Genomic DNA, 22,665 nt, shown 5'->3' on the forward strand with positions numbered 1-22,665 from the left:
TAGAATATCCCCAGGCGTCAGACTGGATCCGGAAATTTTTGCGTAGCAGTACCCTTGCGCGTCGGTAGGCGTCGTCTGCGGCTCCGCGTCCGTCGTCCGTCGTCGGCGTCGTGGGCGCCGTGATGACGTCGACGGAGTACTTAGACGTCGCCTCCGCGTGCTGACGTCAGTTCTTCTTTTTTCCGCGCCAGCAAGCGCAGATCTGGAAAAAGCAGTAACCCTAGTCATTTTTTGACTAACCTTTTTGATCATTTTTGATCCTTTCTCGAGCCTTCGACTCCGACGGTGCCGTAGGGATGCCCGGCTTTAAGCACTGTGAGGATTGCGACCGTCTGATGTCGGTCACGGATCCTCACCGACGGTGTTTAACTTGTCTCGGCGTCGATCACGACGACAAGGCCTGCTCCGACTGCCGGGCCCTCTCTTCGAAAGCCAGGCGGGAGCGGTCCCGCAGGCGACTCGAACTCCGGCAGTCGGTCCCACGCCGCGAGAGGTCTCGGTCCCATGGGAGGTCGAGGGACAGGTCGCGGGCTCGGAGCCACCACAGCTCCGAGAGTAGGCCGCACTCTTCCGGGTCGAAGTCGTCGTCAGGTAAGAGGCACAAGAAGTCCAAGCGGCGTCATCGCTCTGCGGACTCCCCCCGATGCTCGCGGGGTTCGGGTGACACCACCCACGCGGCTCCGACGGAGCCGCAGGCACCGCGTCCAGCCCCATACCCTACGGTCCCTGGGCTTAACGCGACGCCGGAGGAAGTTGAGCGCTTCCTCATGGCCATGAGGAAACTCTCTCCTCCGACGGGCTCCGCGGAGCATTCGGAACCAGCGGACCCGTCTGGGACCCCTAGCGGGTCGGGGGGTTCAGCCCCGACGCCGTCGGGTGCTACGTCTCCGACGCCGCCGACGCCTTCGGGCCTGGCGCCGCAGGTTCCCGCTCTCCCGACGCCGCCGGCGCCTTCGGGGTTCAGTTGTTCCGGCGCCGCGGGACGCCGCTGGTCCTCCTTCGGGATCTGGTTCGTCGCCGGTGGACCTTACGACCTCCCCGGCGTCGGACCCTCAGATGTCGCCTCCAGCGTCGTCCTCGGGCGGCGCCGTCCCCGGTCCTACCTTCGTTCCTGTTCCGGCGTCGAGACGGCCCCGATGGGCGCGGCTCCAGACGCCGTTTGGGGAGTTTAACTTCTACGAACAGGCCCCATTGGTTGAGGACCCTGAATTTCAGGAGATGGGTGCTGAAGAGGACTGGGAGGGGTCTGAGGACCCTCTGACCAGAGAGTGTCAGTCTCATGAGGACTGGACAGGAGACATTTGGGAGGCCAGTGGCCTGGACACCTCTCCAGACACTGGTTTTGTCTCCCCCCCTACCGTGGCTACGGAGGAGGGGGCAACCTACAGTGTGGTGCTGATGAGGGCTGCCAAGGCCTTGGGCCTTGAGCTCCCCGTCGCGGCCGTGAGGACTAATCTCCTCACTGAGGTCCTTAAACCGCAGTCAAGCTCGGCCGAGCCTCTGCTGCCTTTTAATGAGGCCTTGACCGACGTTCTTCTGGGCACTTGGTCCAAGCCCGCTACGGGTTCGCCCGTAGATAGGAACATGGCCAGACGCCACCGCCCATCCCCGGGCGACCCATGTTTCCTGTCCACCCACCCTACCCCCGAGAGCCTGGTCATCCAGGCCTCCAATTCCCAGACCGCGTTCCCGTCGGCCCCGCCGGATCGGGAATCCAAGAGGTATGACCAGTATGGGAAGAAGATCTTCTCATCCCTTAGTCTGGGCCTGCGGTCTTCCAACACCGCCTGCCTCTTGGGACGTTACACCCACTCTGTGTGGGATAAGGTCGCGGAGGTGCTGCCAGAGTGTCCGTTGGAGGTACGGGCCAAACTCGGCCAAGCCCTTGTGGAGGGCCGGGATGCAGCCAAATATTCCATCAGGTGTGGGCTGGATACCACCGACTCGCTAGGTAGAACGATGGCAACGACGGTGGCGGTCAGACGCCACGCCTGGCTGAGGTCCGCCAACTTTTCGGCAGATGTCCAGAACACGCTCATGGACATGTCGTTCGATGGCCGTCGCCTCTTTGGCGACAAAGCAGACCATGCACTTGAGCGCTTTAAGGACTCCAGGTCTACGGCCAAGTCCTTGGGCCTCTCGGGCCCGCGTCAGCAATCGGCTGCTTTTCACTCTTTCCGTGGCCACGGAAGGGGTGCGCCCACACGCGCCGCCAGCCACGCTCCGCAGGGCAATACCCAACGCGGTGGCGGCCGTGGGAACCGCCGTCCGGGCGGTCGGGGGCAACGGCGAGGTCAGTCCACACCTTCCCCCGCAGTATCCGCCTCAAAACCCTCCTAGTCCGTGCTTTCAGGCCCATGTGACGCCAGTGGGGGGCAGGGTTCGCCATCACCTCCTCCACTGGCGCACTATCACATCGGACAGGTGGGTGCTGCAAATCGTCCGAAGGGGCTACTCCCTCCCCTTCGAGGCGACTCTTCCGGCCATGCCACCGCAGAACCACCATGTATCGGGGGATCATTTGCGACTTCTGCAGGAGGAAGTTACGGCCCTCTTGGCCAAGGGGGCCATCGAGCGCGTTCCTGGGCCAGAAGTAGGGTGTGGTTGCTACTCCCACTACTTTCTGGTACCCAAGAAGGGCAAAGGGGGCCTACGCCCTATCTTGGACCTAAGGAACGTCAACGGCTTCCTCCGGAAGGAGAAGTTCAAGATGCTGACACTGGCTCAGGTCCTGGATGCCCTGGACCCAAGAGACTGGATGGTAGCGTTGGATTTGCAGGACGCTTATTTTCATATCCCCGTCCTGCCTGCCCACCGGCGCTACCTGCGGTTCATGGTTGGCCACGAGCACTTTCAGTTTACCGTGCTCCCCTTCGGCCTTGCCAGCGCCCCACGGGTGTTCACAAAGGTGATGGTGGTGGTCGCAGCTCATCTGCGCAGGTTAGGGGTTTCAGTCTTCCCCTACCTCGACGACTGGTTGTTAAAGGCGGGCTCGCCCCAGACAGTCGTCAGCCACCTCCAGACTACGGCAGACCTCCTGCACCAGCTGGGGTTCTCCATCAATGTGCCAAAGTCACACCTGTGCCCCTCTCAGAAGCTCCTCTTCATCGGAGCGGTTCTGGACTCGGCGCGGTTTCGGGTTTATGCACCCGATCAGCGGGTTCGGGATATTCAGGCTCTGATTCCCATCTTTCAGCCGTTATCCCGGGTCTCGCTCAGGTTGACGCTGCGGCTTCTGGGGCTGATGGCCTCCTGCATCCTACTGGTGCATCACGCCAGGTGGCGGATGCGGGCTCTGCAGTGGGACCTGAAGTTTCAGTGGGCCCAGCATCAGGGCAACCTATCCGACCACGTCCTGATCTCGGAGGGCACTGCGAGACAGCTGCAGTGGTGGCTCACGGACCGCGATTGGGTCAGCGGCAGATCCCTCTCCCTTCCCCAACCGGAGCACGTAGTTGTGACGGACGCGTCCCTCCAGGGCTGGGGTGGCCACATGGGAGAGGCGGAGATCAGAGGCCTCTGGTCTCAGGCGGAGGCCCGGCTCCACATCAACCTGTTGGAGCTCAGGGCGATTCGTCTGGCACTGAAGGCATTCCTCCCCTCTGTCCAGGGGAGTGTAGTGCAGGTGTTCACGGACAACACCACCGCCATGTGGTATTGCAACAAACAAGGCGGGGTGGGGTCGTGGACCCTTTGCCAGGAGGCTCTTCGCCTTTGGCAATGGCTGGAACGCCAGGGCGTGACCCTGGTGGCTCAACACCTGGCAGGTTCTCTGAACGCCAGGGCGGACGAGCTCAGCCGTCGGTGCATGATGGATCACGAATGGCATCTGAACTCGGACGTGGCGCAAGGCCTCTTTCAGCAATGGGGAGAGCCTTGGTTAGATCTATTCGCCACCGAAGAGAACGCGCAATGTCATCAGTTCTGCGCGTTGGAATTTCCAAGGCGGCACTCGCTCGGAGACGCTTTTCGTCGCGAGTGGAGTTGCGGTCTGTTGTACGCCTTTCCGCATATACCACTTCTGCCCAGAGTGCTGAAGAAGATCAAGCGCGACCGGGCCCAAGTCATCCTTGTGGCTCCGGACTGGGCGAGAAGGTACTGGTATCCAGAGCTACTCAGTATGTCAGTCGATCCCCCAGTTCGTCTGCCTCTTCAGGAGGACCTTCTGTCGCAGCAGCAGGGGACGGTCCTCCACCCGAACCTGTCCAGTCTCCACCTCCATGCTTGGAGATTGAGCGGCGACAGTTGAGACCATTTGACTTGCCTCCTGAAGTTTGTAACATCATTCTGGCAGCCAGGCGTCCCTCCACAAAGTCGGTATACGCCTGTAGGTGGAACAGATTTGTGGCATGGTGCACAGCAAAGGCTGTGGATCCTCTCAATGCCCCTCTTTCTGAGGTTCTTCTCCTCCTTCTTTCTCTTGCCCAGCAGGGCTCTGCTCTGGGCACTCTCAAGGGCTACCTTTCTGCCCTTTCTGCCTTTCTCAGGCTGCCTGATCAACCTTCTTTTTCCTCAAGTCCCCTATTGTAAACAGATTTCTTAAGGGCATCACACACACGTTTCCTCCTGTTCCGTTTGTGATGCCTCAGTGGGACTTGAACCTGGTTCTTACGTTTCTGATGTGCGCTCCCTTTGAGCCACTTCACAACTGTCCTCTTCGCCTTCTGACTTTGAAGACTGCTTTCATGGTTGCCATCACCTCTGCGAGGAGAGTGAGTGAGCTCCAGGCCCTTTCTTGTACTCTGCCTTTCCTTTCTGTCCATCCGGACAAAGTGGTGCTGCGTACCAAACCTTCTTTCCTGCCCAAGGTTGTCACGGCCTTCCACATCGGGCAGTCTATCACCTTGCCAACCTTCTTCCCGCCACCGCATCCCTCTAAAGAGGAAGAGCGGCTCCACCGTTTGGACCCAAAACGTGCGCTCTCATTTTACTTGGATCGCACACGCCAGTTCCGGGTGGATGACCAACTCTTTGTTGGTTACGTGGGCGCTAAGAAGGGGAAAGCGGTGCACAAGTGGACCATCTCCCGGTGGATCATCTTGTGTATCCAGGCATGCTACTCCTTGGCTAGAAAGGAGCCCCCTGTTGGATTACGGGCTCATTCCACCCGAACCACGGCGACTACGACTGCCCTGGGCCGGGGGGTGCCCTTACAAGACATCTGTCAGGCAGCTACGTGGGCATCGCTGCACACGTTTGCAAGACACTACTGCCTAGACAGCCAAGTCCGGAGGGATGGCTTCTTTGGCCGTTCCGTCCTCCAGGACTTTCTGGTGTGATTATTGGTTCGCAGACCCACCACCGGGGTTGGTATTGCTGGGGTATCTATTCTAAGGTAAGGAATCTAATACTAACGTGTCTCTTTCAGATGCACAAGTTACTACTTGTGTAACGATATATCTGTAAGAGACATTAGTTAGTATTAGATTCCTTACCGACCCACCCATCCTCCCCGTTCTGCGAACCAATATCTAGGGTTAGGGTTGTCCCCTTTCAGGGCCCTAGTTTCAATGGCACCAGTGTTGGTTTTTAACATGGCTCTGCGTTTCTGGCGCGGAAAAGCTGTGTCTAAGAACTGACGTCAGCACGCGGAGGCGGCGTCTAAGTACTCCGACGACGTCATCACGGCACTCCGACGACGGACGCGGAGCCGCAGACTGCGCCTACCGACGCGCAAGGGTACTGCTACGCAAAAAATTCCGGATCCAGTCTGACGCCTGGGGATATTCTAAGGTAAGGAATCTAATACTAACTAATGTCTCTTACAGATATATCGTTACACAAGTAGTAACTTGTGCGATAGTCTGTAAAATTGAACTGTGCTCTCTTGGAGAATTTATATAATGTTTGTCAGTGATTCCTAGGATTTGTCCTTTTAGGCAAGGAACTTATTCCCCCTAGCCCACCGAGTGTCGAGAATGCCCCAGAGTGTCCTCTCTCCCACCGGGTCTCTACAACAACTGAAGTAGGCCCAATATTTACTGCTTAGCCCTTGAGTCGGTGAGAAGTTAAAGCTAGCATGCTGGCTGCTGCTTGTCAGATGTTTTCTGAGGAGGCGAAAACATGTCAAATATGGCAGCAGCCATGTTGGATCCTGCAAGAATAGTGGAAGTCTTGCAAGATCATCTGGAACCAGGGTTGAGTCCCACTTTAAATAGACCCGTGCCCATTGACTCATCGCTAGTCAAGTCAGTAACTGTCGCGAGCCAAACAGCAGCCTGCTAGAGTTGTTGCACGCACCTTCCTTTCTAGTGTCTTCACAGTAACGGGGGAGGGTTTGGACCACTTCTTGGGAACTTTTGTCAAACCTTGTTTTCAAGGATAATAATGACCTTTTGGATTGTAGACTGTGAATTATCAGTGTACTTTGGCTGCGCTTGAGCTGTATGACACCTTGACTTCGATTTGTGAATTTTGGGATCACTGTTGGTTGCTAATTTAGCATCGCCGAGTAACAATTGGATCTGAAAGAAACAGGTTAGTGTTAGTTTCCTTACCTTAGAATATCCCCAGGCGTCAGACTGGATCCAGAAAGATTTGCGTAGCAGTACCCCTGCGCGTCGGTAGGCGTCGAGTGCGGCTCCGCGTCCGTCTTCGGCGTCGTGATCTCGGGATGACGTCGTCGGAGTACTTAGACGCCGCCCTCGTGCGCTGACGTCAGTTCCTCTTTTTCCCGCACCAGCAAGCGTAGATCCGGGAAGAGTAGTACTCCTAGTCAATTTTTGACTAAACTTTTTGATCTCTTTTGGATCCTTCTCGAGTTGATTCCTCGACTCGCGGTGCCGTTAGGGATGCCCGGGTTCAAACCCTGGGACTATTGTCACCGATTGATGTCGGTGACCGACCCCCACCATCGGTGCCTTAACTGTCTCGGGGCCGACCACGATAACAAGTCGTGCCCCGACTGCCGGGCCTTGACCTCGAAGGCTAGGCGGGAGCAGTCCCGTAAGCGTCTCGAGCTCCGGCAGTTGGCCTTGTGCCGCTCGAGGTCCCGGTCCAGGAGGAGGTTGAGGGACCGGTCACAGGGCCACATTCATCGCCACTCGTCGGGCTCCAAGTCCTCAGGTAAGTCGAGGCACAAGAAGTCGAAGAAGCGACATCGCTCTTTCGACTCCCCCCGACGCTCGTGCGACGCGGCCGGAGGTTCATGCGACACCGCCCACGCGGCTCCGCCTGAGCCGCAAGCGCCACATCCAGCTCCACACCCGCCCGTCCCTGGGCTGCACGCAACGCCGGAGGAGATTAGCGCCTTCCTCACGGCCATGAGGTCGCACTTCCCTCTGTTTGAACCCGCTGAGGCACCTTCAGGCCACGCGGGTTCGTCTGGGAGCCCAAGCGGGCCGGCGGCTCTGGCGCCGTCGGGAGCTTCGGCCCCGGCCCTAGTAGACGATTCCGATCCCGATGTCGCAGGGCTCCTCGGGATCCAGGCCTGGATCCGTGACGACGCCGGTCGACCTTACGACCCCTCCGCTGGCACCATCACCAAGGGTGTCGCCCCTGACGCCGTCCCCGGACGACGTCCTCCCCTGTTTGGATCCGGCGTCGGACTGGCGCCGTCTTCGACGCCGATCGATGAGCCCCTCACCGACGATCCGGCTCCATCATTTATACCTGACTATCAGGAGATGGATGACGAGGGGGACTGGGACGGGTCTGAGGACACTCTGGCACTGCAGTGCCAGTTAAGCCAGGACTGGGCAGACGAGCTGGGGGAGGCCAGTGGTCTGGACACTTCGCCCGACACTGGATTTGTCTCCCCTCCTACCGTGGATACGGAGGAGGGGGATGCTTACAGCGTGGTGTTGTCTAGGGCAGCCAAGACATTGGCTCTTGAGCTCCCGGTCCCGGCCGTGAGGACTAACCTCCTCACTGAGGTGCTCAAACCACAGGCAAGCTCATTGGAGCCTCTCCTGCCGTTTAACTAAGCCCTCACTGACGTTCTGGTGGGCACCTGGTCCAAGCCCTCTACAGGCCTCCCTGTAGATCGGAACGAGGCCTGACACCACCGCCCGTTCATCCCTCCCCCGAGAGCCTGGTGATCCAGGCCTCTACCTCCCAGACCGCATTCCCGACCGCTCCTTTGGATCGGGAATCCAAAAGGTACGATGAGTTTGGGAAGAAACTGTTCTCCTCACAGAGTTTGGGGTTGCGGTCTGTCAACACCCCCTGCCTTTTGGGCCATTACTCCCACTCTCTGTGGGATACAGTTGCGGAAGTGCTGCCGCTATGCCCGGTGGAGGTCCAGGCAAAGCTTGCCCAAGCCCTAGCAGAGGGACGAGATGCAGCACGTTATTCCATTCGGTGTGGACTTGATACCACGGAGTAGCTGGGTAGGGCGATTACAACGACGGTGGCGGTTCGCCGCCACACCTTGCTGAGGTTTGCAAACTTTTAGGGGATGTCCAATCACCCTTATGGACATGCCCTTTGATGCCCCTCGCCTCTTTGGTGACAAGGCGGACAGTGCGCTGGAGAGTTTCAAGGACTACAGGGCTACTGCCAAGTCCTTGGGCCTCGGCCAACGCCAGCAAACTTCCACCTTTCGTCCCTTTCGTGGCCAAGGAAGGGACGTGTCCACACGTCCAGCTAGCCACAGGCCGCAGAACCAACCTCAATGCGGTTGCGGACGTGGTAACAGCTGTGGCGGTGCCGGGGGACACGGGCAAGGTCAGTCCACACCCGACCCCGCAGCATCTGCCTCGAAATCCTCCTAGTCCGAGTTATTTGAAAGAGACACGTTAGTGATAGATCCTTACCTTAGAATATCCCCAGGCGTCAGACTGGATCCGAATTTTTTTGCGTAGCAGTACCCTTGCGCGTCGGTAGGCGTCGTCTGCGGCTCCGCGTCCGTCGTCGGCGTCGTGGGTGCTGTGATGACGTCGTCGGAGTACTTAGACGCCGGCTCCGCGTGCTGACGTCAGTTCTTCTTTTTTCCGCGCCAGCAGCGCAGATCAGGAAAAAGTGGTACCTTAGTCATTTTTTGCCTAAACTTTTTTGTTCCCTTTTGATAATTTTTCGAGTCTTCGACTCCGAACGGTGCCGATAGGGATGCCAGGTTTTAAACCCTGTGAGGACTGCGACCGACTGATTTCGGTCACCCACCCTCACCGTCGGTGCCTCCACTGTCTCGGCATCGACCACGACGACAAGACCTCAGGGTCGAAGTCGTCAGGTAAGCACAAGAAGTCGAAGAGACCTCATCGCTCTTCCGACTCCCCCCGATGCTCGCGCGACGCGGCCGGGGGTTCGGGTCGCGGGCGTCGCGTCCGGCCCCATACTCTCCGGTCCCTGGGCCGCACGCAGCGCCGAAGGAGATTGAGCGGTTCCTCATGGCCATGCGGTCCCTCAATCCCCCAGCAGGCTCCGCGGCGCCTTCGGGCCCAGCGGACCCGTCTCGGGGCCCTAGCGGGTCGGAGGCTTCAGCCCCGGTGGCGTCGGGTGCTTCGTCCCCGGCACCGCAGGCCGCCACTGGGTACGGGTCCGGATCCGGGTCGTCACCGGTGGACCTAACAACCTCCCTGGCGCCTCAGGTGTCACACCCGGCGCCGTCTTGGGGCGGCGCCGTCCCCGATGCCTCCCTCGCTCCGGTTCCGGCGCCTCTTTCAAGGCCGTTTGGAGATTTTTACTTCAGTGAACCGGCCCCATCCTTTGACACCCCTGAATATCAGGAGATGGGTGATTAGGAGAATTGGGAGGGGTCTGAGGACCCTCTGGCACGGGAGTGTCAGTCCCAGGAGGACTGGACAGGTGGACTTGGGGATGCCAGTGGTCTAGATACCTCGCCGGACATTGGTTTTGTCTCACCTCCTACCGTGGCTACGGAGGAGGGGGCAGCCTACAGTGTGGTGCTAAAGCGGGCAGCCAAAGCCTTGGGCCTTGAGCTACCCGTCGTGGCCGTGAGGACTAACCTCCTCACTGAGGTCCTTAAACCGCAGTCAAGCTCGGCTGAGCCTCTGCTGCTGTTTAATGAGGCCTTGACCGACGTTCTTTTGGGCCCTTGGTCCAGGCCCGCTACAGGTTTGCCTCTAGATAGGAACGTGGCCAGACGCCACCGCCCGGCCCCGGGCGATCCTTGTTTCCTGTCCACCCACCCCACCCCCGAGAGCCTGGATATTCAGGCTTCGAATTCCCAGACCGCATTTCCGTCGGCTCCGCCTGACAGGGAGTCCAAGAGGTATGAGCAATACGGCAAGAAGGTATTCTCCTCCCTGAGTCTGGGACTGCGGTCTTCCAACACCGCATGCCTCTTGGGCTGTTACACCCACTCCCTGTGGGATACGGTCTCGGACGTGCTGCCAGAATGCCCGTTGGAGGTACGGGCTAAACTCGGCCAAACCCTTGTGGAAGGCCGAGATGCGGCACGTTATTCTGTTCAGTGTGGACTGGATACCACCGACTCACTGGGCAGAGCGATGGCAACGACGGGTGCGATTCGTCGCCACGCCTGGTTGAGATCCGCCAACTTCTCGGCTGATGTCCAGAACACACTCACGGACATGCCGTTTGATGGCCGTCGCCTTTTTGGCGACTAGGCAGACCATGCGCTTGTGCGCTTTAAGGACTCCAGGGCTACGGCCAAGTCCTTGGGCCTTTCAGCCCTGCGCCAGCAAACGGGTGCCTTTCGCTCCTTTCGTGGCCAAGGAAGGGGTGTACCCACACGTGCTGCCAGCCACTCACCGCAGAGTAATACCCAACGCGGTGGCGGCCGTGGAAACCGCCGTGGCGGCGGTCGGTTACAACGGCGAGGACAGTCCACACCTTCCCCCGCAGCATCCGCCTCAAAACCCTCCTAGTCTGTGCTTTCAGGCCCATGTTTCGCCAGTGGGGGGCAGGGTTCGCCATCACCTCCTCCACTGGCGCACTGTCACATCGGACAGGTGGGTGCTGCAAATCATCCGAAGGGGCTACTCCCTCCCCTTCGAGGCGACCCCTCCAGCCATTCCACCGCAGAACCACCGTGTATCGGGGGATCATGTGCGACTTCTGCAGGAGGAAGTTACGGCTCTCTTGGCCAAAGGGGCCATCGAGCGCGTTCCTGGGCCAGAAGTAGGGTGTGGTTGCTACTCCCACTACTTTCTGGTATCCAAGAAGGGCAAAGAGGGCCTACGCCCTATCTTGGACCTACGGAACGTCAACGGCTTCCTCCGGATGGAGAACCCGGATTTATGGGCCAGGCGGCGCAGGGCACGCCTAAGATCTCCGAGTTCACCTGCCTCGACCGACAGAGACACTCGACACTCTGTAAGGCGTAGAAAAGTAGTTTTATTAGCTGCAGCTAAGCACAGTTATCTAAGAAGTACCACACAGGTAGGTTCTCAAGAGACTGCCACTTCAATCTGTGGCGCACAGTCTATTATACAACACAAGTTTACAATGACAACTCCCAATACACACAAAACTGACAAATAGGAATATTACGAAAACAAGCTATCAGATGTCTAAAACACACCCTCCTTTCAGACCCCGTGTGCTCTCCTCCCATCAGGTTAATCAACACTAGTGCCCGTGATTCAATTTTCAGGTGGCAAAACATGCGTAGAATGCTTCAAAAGAAGAGCTATGTAACAAGAGAACACACAAAGAGAATGGTGAAGGCCAGTTAATTAAGATAAGGTAGAGAAGAATGGTGGGACCCAAACAGTGGAGTAAGTCATGGATTAATCAGTCTAGACATGGCTTTGCGAACTCGGCCGGACCCTGACATCAGTATCGCACACAAGGACAAAGGTTGTTCCTCAACGAGAAAAACATCGAGCAGCTGAAAGTGGCAGAAAGACCATTTTTCCGCGTTAGCCGTGCTGCCTGAGTGAGGCAACATAAAATGGCGACTAAACGCAAAATGGCGGCTGTAGCGAAGCGGAGCCGAAAACTACGTAACCTCAGACCCTCCTTTTGCCATACTCAGGCAATGCACAAAGGAACCCATGTTAGTCTGAGTCAATATCGATAGTCATGAGGTCACTGAGATGTTGTTGCACCATCATCTTAATGTGTTCTGTCTGCTGTGCTACTGGTTTGGAGACACAGATTGTGGCACAGAGTCCACAAATGGCTGGACCACACTGTAGACAAAGACAACAAGAAAAGACGAATGCTAAAATCATTCCAAGGAAAGTTAGCACTTTCCATCCCCAAGTGGACAGTAGTCCCCAAAACCATCCCATCACAGACCAATCTCCAGTATCTTGATGGATAGACTCAGAGATGACATGTAGCTTAGAGATGGCTTGGTATACTGTAGGGGCGTTGTCAGGAATATAAATGCAACAACTAGACCCAATCAGTTTACAAACTCCTCCTTTATCTGCAAGTATTATGTCTAAAACCATTCTATTCTGTAAAGTCATAAGTCGATCCGCCTGAAGCTCAGCAGTCAAATTCAATGCTCCAGAAGTTACATTGATTGTGGCATCAACCACACGGATCAACTGTCTGATATTTTTGCTATTGGCCATCAGACCCCAAAAAGGAAGAAACCCCTCCTTCTTGCCCTGCTGTATCTTCCGAATCTACTACTCCTCTAGCAACTCTCTTTCTATGATAATCAGCAGGAGCAGTGTATGTAGGAGGGAGGAGAAAAGCTATATAACACGTTCCCGAGAAGTGTGTGGGAAGCCATATATAAGCTTTGTCATGACAGATAAAATATGTACCTTGTGATGCCACTAATGGTGCGGGGGTAGAAGGAGTATAGACGTAAGTGTGGGAGCAGTTGCTCCTCTCTTGCTTAGTTTTGGTATTCTGGCCATTTATTTGCAAGCACAAACGACCTCTTTGGGGTAATACCCAAATCGGCATAGAACTCTGTTGCTTGAGCTTGTCAGTGAGACTGAGAGTATAACGAGTTATATTCCACCCATCATACGCTCTCTTTTCGTCTTTGAGAATCTTGATGATGTCAGCAATCTTTGCCATCGTTACAATGCCCTTTATCAAAGAACTGTGACTGAAATCCACTCCACCATTATAGGATCCACAAGAAGGGTATCGAAGTAAGTTCTGGTATGCATTGGAAAACATAGCCAGATAGGCCCAAGCAGAACCTTCATATGAAAAGGGGAGGACTAGATACGGCATCCCTCTTTGTGTATTATGTGGTATGAGACCACATACCCAACAATCAGTAACATTTACTATCAATTGATGCTGGTGTAACAGTTGAATGAACGAATTGTTAAGATATTCCATTCTTCTCATTTGCTCGTGATCTGGGAGTGAGTAAAATTTATGGGGTGAAACAGTAGTAGAGGGAGTTAGAGGGACAGAAACGGGAACAGGTACTAACTGCAGGACGTGAATAAGCCATCCTATGCATGCTAATAAACTACATGAACACACTAAAACACTTAGTGGCTACGCCACAACGACCAAATAATAATTTCTTATAATGAGCTCTCTTCATCATTTTATTATCCCTTCCTTTCCCTGCACTATCCATTACTCTAAAGGCGTTGCTCACGATAATCTTCCTTAATCACTTGGCTGTGATTGTTAGCCGTCCTATGACACTGCAAGTCCTGTTGACCTAGTCACTATTCAGGTCACAGCTCAAGACTCCTACCGTGACCCTGCAACTTGATGGATAAGGGAAGGAAAAACTTTTCTTTATTAACAGAATTAAAGAAAATCAAAATTAATTGTCTGTAGGGGATCATTTTCTCAAATTATATTGTCTCTTTCCAGGCGTTGTCTGGTCTTTAAACAAATGTTCGGGATCTGTAGTGTTGAGTCTCAAATGAACGGGCACAGCTTCCTGTAAGACATCATCGTCCTCTTTCTCTGAGCTAGTCCAATCCAGGTGTGCACTACTGAACGGTACAAAGCGGGGTACCTTCTCACATTCACTATCACCAACACCTTCTCGGACCCATTGGTCATACGGTAAAGGCAATGGTACCCTTTTGCAGTGCACACCGTGGATCCAGTTCTTCTTTCCCAGGACCTTGACAGCTGTACGAGTCGTGAGTAGGACTTGTCTCGGAGGCCCCCAGCGAGGTTCCAAGTTCTTTTTCCTCTGGAAGTTTTTCAGGCACACCCAGTCCCCAGGCTGGATGGAGTGTCCGGGATCTGAAGAGACCTCTGGTAAAGCGTTTTGGACCTGTTGACGAATAACATGCAATTTAGTGGTGAGATCATGCAAATAGTCAACCAACAGCGGGTATGGAATATCTGACTACTTTTTGGGTCTGGGGACTCCCCAGACATTAGCTGGGCGTCCGAACACAATCTCGTATGGGCTAAGCCCCAAACGAGAATGAACAGTAGTTCTAGTAGAAAGGAGTGCTAGAGGTAAAGCATCAGGCCAAGAAAGGCCCGTGCTGGCCTGAATCTTCGCTAACTTTAGTTTGAGAGTGCCATTATAGCACTCTACCAGACCTGCTGACTGGGGATGGTTTGCCGCATGTAATTTCTGTCTAATGCCTAGACCCACACACACCTGTAGCATAATTTGGCCTACAAACTCACTCCCATTGTCACTCCAGACAATGGGCGGCAAACCGAATCTCGGGAAGAATTCTTTCAAAAGTATTTTTGCAGTGGACAAGGCAGTGTTGTCCTTTAGGGGGTAGGCCTCTATCCATCTGGAAAAGGCACAAACCACCACCAGGACATACTTGAGATTATTGAAACGTTCCATATGGATATAGTCTATTTGCAGTACCTCGAATGGGTGCGTAGGGGGTGCAAAGTGACCTGCTGGAGTTGGAGTTCCCTTTCTTGGATTGTGCATCAAACAAACAATGCAATGTTTCACCACATTTTCTGCACATTTAGGAATACCATCATTCTGCCATACTGGAGCTAAAAGCTTAGATATACCCTGTGCATTAATATGGGCTGGTCCATGGGCCAGAGTGACTACAGGCAGTACATACGCATCTGGTAAGAACCATCGTTGATGCTCTGACAATTCCGTCCAACATCCCGTACTATCCAACATTCCCGTACTTTCTCTCCACATACTTAATTCATTCTCAGTGGCCTCCTTCTGGATTGCTTTCACACTTTCTACTGTGTCTTCACACATACCAGCTTCTGCAACCCATCTAGCAGGGCCCGCAACATACATGCGACTTTCAACATTCCTCGCTGTTTCCTTCGCTATCTCATCTGCAAATGCATTTCCTCGACCCACGTCATCAGTAATCTTTTTGTGTGCGCTGCACTTCACAATCGCTATTTGAGTAGGGAGGGCAAGTGATTCAAGAAGGTCAGTTACCAACTGACCATGCTGTATCTTGGTGCCGTGGGAGGTAAAGAATCCTCTTTCCCTCCATAAACGACCAAAACTATGGGCGACGCCAAATGCATATTGGCTGTCAGTATAGACCGTCACTCTTTTCCCTTTCGCCAACACACATGCTCTTGTCAACGCAATCAATTCTGCAGCTTGCGCTGAGTTATGCGGAATGCGTGCAGTTTCTACCACTGTGTACAAAGTCGTTACTGCATAAGCAGATGTGGTTTCGGCATTAGGAAGCTTGAAACAAGACCCATCTACCCATAGGATCCCATCCGGATCCACAAGTGGTGTAACCTTGAGGTCTATTCGACCCTTCGTTTCTTCTTCAGTGCGAAGAAAACAATCATGCTGATCTTGTACATGGTTAACATCCAAAGTAGGCAACAATGTTGCTGGATTCAGAACATTACATCTTTTTATGTGTATATGACTAGCTAAAAGTGTCAACTCATATCCAGACAAGCGAGCACTCGTTAAGTGCTGAGTTTTCGTCCTGTTAAGAAGAGTATCTACTGCATGTGGCACCATAACATTAAGAGTATGATGTAGCACTAGTCCAGCAGATTGACGAATAGAAATTGCCGCTGCTGCTGTTGCTCTAAGGCAACTAGGTAATGCCTTAGCTACCGGATCTAATGTTGCAGAAAAATAGGCACACGGCCTTTGTTTGTCGCCGAATTGTTGCGTCAGTACTGATAATGCGCAACCTTCCCTTTCATGGACATAGAGTGTGAAAGGTTTACTGTAGTCTGAAGTACCCAACACAGGAGCAGAACACAAGGCAGTACGTAAATCTGAAAAACTCTTTTGACATTCATCAGTCCAGGGCAGAGGCTGGGGCGTATCTTTAAGTGTAAGTGCCAACAGAGGTTTAGCAAGAAGGGAAAAATTTGGAATCCACTGTCTACAGTAAGAGGTAATGCCTAAGAAAGCACGCACTTCTCTTTGTGTGGACGGTACAGGCATTCGTGCAATTGCATGCATACGTTCTGGAGTCAATCGCCTTCCCTCCTTCGACAAGAGATGACCTAAATAGGTCACTTCTTGTCGGCAATATTGTAACTTGGAAAACGATACTTTATGATGTAAATCAGACAAATGTCGTAGGAGCGATACAGTTGCTGCTTTACAAATATTTTCTGAATCAGCAGCGATCAGTAAATCATCCACATATTGGATAAGAGTGGCACCTGAGGGCAAAGAAAAGGTGTCAAGTTGAGATTTCAAAGCTTGACTGTATATTGAAGGACTTTCACAATAGCCTTGGGGTGCACGCTTAAACCGGAAGCTTCGGCCTCCGAGAGAGAAGCCAAAGAGATCCCTACTTTCTTCAGCAATAGGAATGCTAAAGAAAGCATTCTTAAGATCGATCACAGAGAACCAAACTGCTGAAGCAGGAATCATAGTAAGCAAAGCTGTTATATCTGGCACAACAGGGAATTGAGGGACAACAATTTTGTTGACCTCTCGAAGATCAATTACAAAACGGTATACAGGTGGCTGAGAGGGATCAGTACGTTTAAGAATAGGCGAAACACGACTATTGCAAACGTTTCCTCTAGTCTCTTCAACCACACCCTTTTGAACCAAATCATGAACAATGGCCAACAAGGCTCTCTCACCATCACTGGATATTTTATATTAGGGAGCACGTGGCATCTTAACATTGTCTTTAACAGTAATCACATATGGTGGAATTTGCAATGACACCAACCAAAATTAACAGTAAGTCCAAGAACAGACAATGTACCCAAAAATATAACAACGACTGGGAGTAGTTTCAATATAAACAAGTTCCCATCAGTCCACTATCGAGACCGCCCTTCATCATCTGGGATCTTTTATGTTTATAAATAACACATTAAAGGGTAAAAAAACCTGTGCTGGCAGATGAATAAGCCATGCGCAGGAAAAACCACAGTGTTATTATAGATGTGAAATATAAAGGCGTGTATACTCGGGGAACTGAATAGCAGTGCAAAGAAAAAGTGTGTGTGTAAAGAAAGAGAAAAGCTCTAAAATTAGGTCGTGATCGGGAAAACAAATTTAATAAACACCCTGACACTCCTAAATCAATAAAAACAGTGCAAAATTAGTGGTATAACAAATGACCACTAAACAAGATGTAAGGTCGACATGTTTCTGCAGACAGGTGGAGTCTAGTGATCTCCTGCTGCTTCTTCAGGACCATTAGTGCTACTGCTATATTAAAATAACATAAACCATATCACCTGAAAGTGTATGTATGTTCATCTTCTCATCCCACAGTGATGGGAAGGAACAGCCCCACCTCACCTGGCACGAGCTCAGGTAGTGGATGCACCGCACTCTCCGTCGGTGCACCGGTCGTCCCTCTAAGCTCTCTCGTATGTTATTTTAATATAGCAGTAGCACTAATGGTCCCAATGTAACTTGTGGAACTGAGGGTACTGGCTTCTGCAACAACCTCTGAAACTGTGGGGGCTGTGGGAATTGGGGTTGAGCAGAACGAGGGGGATAAGCTTGTTGCAGAAGGACTTTCGTTTTTAAGTCTTTAGTCTTTTACTCCGCTTTTTCCTTATCTTCCTTATCTCTATTCTCATAATATTGAGCAGTAGCCAATATCTGGGCAGTGGAAGAGACAGCCCAAGAACTCTCCGATTGTTTTAATTTATGTGACAACTATGGAAGTAAATTAAAAACAAATTTGTCTACGAACAATCGTTGTCCACCTTCAGTACTCATATCTTGCCCACTATAGTCGATGAAAGTCTCCTCGAACCGAGTAAAGAAGTCGGAGACACTTTCATCCGTCTTTTGCTTACACGGCGCTAACTTATCCCAATTAACGCGCACCGCAGGCATCAAAGTTTTCATCAAATCTATTATTTTTCCAGGTAATTCCGTAATCAAGACATCCGGTTTGGCACCACCTACTTGTCCTGCACCCGCAGCTGTAATGGCACCCAATCACAACCTAAAGCTGCCGTATGATCCTGCCTACGAATCTTGGTCCATATTGCTTGTGGGACTATATTCCCCATAAGTCAATATCTGCCAAATTCATAATACAAGCATCAACAGTCTGAGACAGCTCTTTATAATATCCCGCAGGATTCTTACGAGGGTCCGGTAAAGACTGTTTGAGTGCCAATACTTCTGACCTTTTCCAAGGGTCGTGTACCCATATACGCTGAAAATGAGGAGGAACACCAGGAACATTACCTGCTGGTGGAACCGCATCTCTCCATATGGGAGGGACTTCTCGCTTTGGATATTGCGCCGTCTTACGACGAACCGCGGGATCGGGCTCAAGAGAACTTTGAGAGAAAAGGGTAGATCGAAAAGCAACAAGTTTCTGAACAGCATGCTCTACAGCAGGACCCACAATAAGTCCCTTATCAAATTGATCCTGTATTTCGAATAAATCCTGAGGAGGCGAGTCTAGATCTACGTCTCCCCATTCACATAACATTAAATACGTATCTCTGTGTGGGCGCGTTCCATTGCAGAAAAGTATCTAAAATATCACGTATACTATACTGTACACGACTCATAATCCAATTATAAGCAAGGGAATCTAATTTAGTCCGTTCTTCTATATCCGGAAACTGACTACGAGATTGCCTCCTAGACGAGGAAGGAGAGAAGAAAAGAGGTCCAAGAAAAGGCGACAAAAGACCTGAAACAGTGTTGACTAAACGCCGTCGAGCTGCAGGGGAATCTGACACTAAAACAGGGGACAATGTATTCTGTAAGACAGAAGAAGAATCTGTAGCAAAGGACACGGCAGATGGAGAAGGCTGAGGCATAGGAGATTGGGGTACCGATGTCGCTGGCAAAGGGGGTGGAGGTGGAATCACAGGGACAGGCAACTGTGCAGGAATTACAGCAGCGGGATTAACAACAGGCTGCAATGGCGGTGCATTAGCACCTAACACATAAGGCGGAGGTAATGTCAACAAATGGGACATAAAAGAATCATCATCAGGAGTTTTACTCTTTGATACCGTAGGTAATACAGGATAGCATCTATCTATTGCCATACGATGTTGTCTTTCTGACACCTCAATCACCTGATCAGCTTCGTCGTTTTTAAATTGTTGGGCAGCCTGTAGAATCGACATACTCTGCTCTTTCTTAACTTTCTTCATTTGCTTAATTTCTTTCTGTTTGGCTTCCTTGCGCCATAGGCGAAAGGAGTCAAACATTACCGGCCGGGCTTTTCTCTTGAATAAAATTGTTTCCAAATTATCTAATATATCTGGCTCAAAAGACCCATTTTGTGGCCACTGCAAAACACCGTCTTTCTTAGTGTATCGGATCCATGTTTCATTAAAAACTATAGGACCCAGACCGTGCTTTGAGTAAAGTTCGTAAGTAGGAGTTCCAACTGGAGGAATCGGACAAGAATCCTCTAGTCGGGAATCCCTAGAACAACCAAAACAACAACATTTCTTAAACTTACTAAATCCAGGCATTTCGTAACAAACTGGACTTCCTTACAAACGTCAAGGGATTTTCGGACAATAGAGTCACAGCACAAACGTACTTACCCCTTGGCTTCGGTTAGCGCGTTAATCGAATAACAAAATACAAAAACTAAGAGAGTGGGCGCTACCCACAAATACTTAACTAAATGCTTTTCTCACGCCAACAGATGTCCGTCTATCGTCTAGCGATACCAATCATCACCAAAGGGCCAAGGCAGGGCGACAGTCAGGGCAGCAGTCGTCAGCAGCCGTCGGGAAGGAGTAGCCACGCTTCAAAAGACCTTCGGTCCACTTCGACATGCAGGGGTCGCTCACGTGGTTCGCGAAATCCTCTGGAATTTTCTTGCAAAGCTCCTCACGACTCTCGGGCAAAACTACCACCGCTGAAGTCGCCCACACGTTGCGCCGCCAATTGGAGAACCCGGCCTTATGGGCCAGGCGGCACAGAGCACGCCTAAGATCTCCGAGTTCACCTGCCTCGACCGACAGAGACACTCGACACTCTGTTAGGCGTAGAAAAGTAGTTTTATTAGCTGGAGCTAAGCACAGTTATCTAAGAAGTACCACACAGGTAGGTTCTCAAGAGACTGCCACTTCAATCTGTGTTGCACAGTCTATTATACAACACAAGTTTACAATGACAACTCCAAATATACACAAAACTGACAAATAGGAATAGTTCGAAAACAAGCTATCAGATGTCTAAAACACACCCTCCTTTCAGACCCCATGTGCTCTCCTCCCATCAGGTTAATCAACACTAGTGCCCGTGATTCAATTTTCAGGTGGCAAATCATGCGTAGAATGCTTCAAAAGAAGAGCTATGTAACAAGAGAACACACGAAGAGAATGGTGAAGGCCAGTTAAATAAGATAAGGTAGAGAAGAATGGTGGGACCCAAACAGTGGAGTAAGTCATGGATTAATCAGTCTAGACATGGCTTTGCGAATTCGGCCGGACCCTGACATCAGTATCGCACACAAGGACAAAGGTTGTTCCTCAACGAGAAAAACATCGAGCAGCTGAAAGTGGCAGAAAGACCATTTTTCCGCGTTAGCCGTGCTGCCTGAGTAAGGCAACATAAAATGGCGACTAAACGCAAAATGGCGGCTGTAGCGAAGCGGAGCCGAAAACTACGTAACCTCACGGAAGGAGAAGTTCAAAATGCTTACTCTGGCTCAGGTCTTGGCTGCCCTGGACCCAGGAGACTGGATGGTAGCGTTGGACTTGCAGGACGCTTATTTCCATATCCCCGTCCTGCCGGCCCACCGGCGCTACCTGCGGTTCACGGTTGGCAATGAGCACTTTCAGTATACCGTGCTCCCCTTCGGCCTTACCAGCGCCCCATGGGTGTTCACAAAGGTGATGGCGGTTTGGGCAGGTTTGGGGTTTCAGTCTTCCCCTACCTTGACGACTGGTTGTTGAAGGCGGGCTCGTCCCAGACAGTCGTCAGCCACCTCCAGACAACGGCAGACCTCCTGCACCGGCTGGGGTTCTCCATCAATTGGCCGAAGTCACACCTGTGCCCCTCTCAGAAGCTCCTCTTCATCGGAGCGGTTCTCGACTCGGCGCAGTTTCGGGTCTATCCTCCCGAACAGCGGGTTCTGGATATTCAGGCTCTGATTCCACTCTTTCAGCCTTTATCCCGGGTCTCGGTCAGGTCAACGCTGCGGCTTCTCAGGCTGATGGCCTCCTGCATCCTTCTGGTGCATCACGCCTGGTGGCGGATGCGGGCTCTGCAGTGGGACCTGAAGTTTCAGTGGGCCCAGCATCAGGGCAACCTATCCGACCAGGTCCCTCTTCCTTCCCCAACCGGAGCACGTTGTTGTGACGGACGCGTCCCTCCAGGGCTGTGGAGGCCACATGGGAGAGGCGGAGATCAGAGGTCTCTGGTCTCCGGCGGAGTCCTAGCTCCATATCAACCTTTTGAAGCTGCGGACGATTCGTCTAGCACTGAAGGCATTCCTCCCCTCTGTTCGGGGGAGTGTAGTGCAGGTGTTCACGGACAACACCATCGCCATGTGGTACTGCAACAAACAGGGCGGGGTGGGGTCGTGGACCCTTTGCCAGGAGGCTCTGCGCCTCTGGCAGTGGCTGGAACATCAGGGCGTGACCCTGGTGGTTCAACACCTGGCAGGTTCTCTGAACGCCAGGGCGGACGAGCTCAGCCGTCGGTGCCTGATGGATCACGATTGGCGTCTGAACTCGGACGTGGAGCAAGGCCTCTTTCAGCAGTGGGGAGAGCCTTGGTTAGATCTATTCGCCACAGAAGAGAATGCGCAATGTCATCAGTTCTGCGCGTTGGAATTTCCAAGGCGGCACTCGCTCTGAGACGCTTTTCGTCGCGAGTGGAGTTGCGGTCTGTTGTACGCCCAGAGTGCTGAAGAAGATCAAGCGCGACCGGGCCCAAGTCATCCTTGTGGCTCCGGACTGGGCACGAAGGTACTGGTATCCAGAGCTACTCAGTATGTCAGTCGATCCCCCGGTTTGTCTGCCTCTTCTGGAGGACCTTCTGTCACAGCAGCAGGGGACGGTCCTCCACCCGAACCTGTCCAGCCTCCACCTCCATGCTTGGAGATTGAGCGGCGACAGTTGAGGCCATTTGACTTGCCTCCTGAAGTCTGTAATGTCATTCTGGCAGCCAGGCGTCCCTCCACAAAATCGGTATACGCCTGCAGGTGAAATAGATTTGTGGCATGGTGCACAGCAAAGGCTGTGGATCCACTTTCTGCCCCTCTTTCTGAAGTTCTTCTCTTCCTTCTTTCTCTCGCCCAGCAGGGCTCTGCTCTGGGCACTATAAAGGGCTATCTTTCTGGCCTTTCAGCCTTTCTAAGGCTGCCTGATCAACCTTCTTTATTCAAGTCCCCTATTGTAAATCGTTTTCTGAAGGGCATCACACACATGTTCCCTTCTGTTCCGTTTGTAATGCCTCAGTGGGACTTGAACCTT

General features: G+C 52.6%; 1 protein-coding gene across 3 annotated transcripts in view; it reads left to right on the forward strand.

Moving 5' to 3' along the window:
• The window catches only part of SHANK1 (SH3 and multiple ankyrin repeat domains 1), a 1,403,433-nt gene that overhangs the window by 1,274,737 nt on the left and 106,031 nt on the right, over nucleotides 1–22,665 (forward strand). The window lies entirely within an intron of this gene.

Source organism: Lissotriton helveticus, chromosome 7 (genome assembly GCF_964261635.1).
Source record: "Lissotriton helveticus chromosome 7, aLisHel1.1, whole genome shotgun sequence".
Lineage (NCBI taxonomy): Eukaryota > Metazoa > Chordata > Amphibia > Caudata > Salamandridae > Lissotriton > Lissotriton helveticus.